A 1031-nucleotide genomic window follows, 5' to 3' on the forward strand; every position below is an offset into this window, starting at 1 on the left:
ATAAAAAATCTCACAAAATAAAATGGGTTGTTGAGGCATTTCATGGTCTCTACCCCAACTACTAACCTTTTGACATTTCAAGCATGCTTTACACAATTCATAAGAGTCTTTAAACAAGCTAGGCCAAAACAATCCACAATCTAAAACCTTCCTAGCTGTCTTATTTGAGCTCAAATGACCACCACATGCATGAGAGTGAAAACAAGTTCAAGAACAGAAGGCATCAACATCATCAACACCCCCACTAATCACTTTTATCACTACAAAGCTTCCCACATCAAAAGGTGGTTCCCAAATGTAAAATCTGACGCTCTTTTCAATTTTTCAATGGTAAAACGTGAAGCACAAGAGGCAAGACTCTACACGCATATAGTTAGCAAAAAAGGCATACCATGGAGGCTTTAGATGAAATGGCACACAATGCCTCATCAGGAAATGAATCACAAGGAATAGTAGGGGTAGAGTTTACCATATAGCTTTTAATGAGGTAGTCTAGACAAGATTCCGCTACTTGATTGGAGAACCACTCCTATCCCTTATCTCCACATCAAATTCTTGCATTAAAGATCACCCATCGAATCAAGCGAGGCTTAGAATCTGTCTTCTTAAACAAGTACCTCACAGCAGCATGGTCATGTAAACAACAACTTTAGAGTTAAGAAATATGATCTATTTATCAAGTGCAAAACAATAGCAAACACTCTTTCTCAGTTGTGGTGTAATTAACCTGAGCTGAATCTAGGGTCCTAGATGCATAAGCATCCATATGATAACTTGCCTCCTTTGGACCAAGCATAGCTCCCACAGCAAATTAGAAGCATCACATGACAATCAAAGGTAAAGACCAATTTGGGCTTTAAAATGGGAGGGGAAATGAGCATGCTTTTCAAAGTGTCCAAACTCCTTTTGCAATATCATCAAAACAAAATTCAACATCTTTTGGTAAAGTTTAGACATAGGCAAGCAATTTCACTAAACCCCTTTATAAATCTCCTATAAAAGCCTGCATGTCCCAAAAATGATCTCAAATC

Source organism: Prosopis cineraria, unplaced genomic scaffold (genome assembly GCF_029017545.1).
Source record: "Prosopis cineraria cultivar Desert tree isolate PC_DT_omini unplaced genomic scaffold, ASM2901754v1 PC1, whole genome shotgun sequence".
Taxonomy (NCBI): domain Eukaryota; kingdom Viridiplantae; phylum Streptophyta; class Magnoliopsida; order Fabales; family Fabaceae; genus Prosopis; species Prosopis cineraria.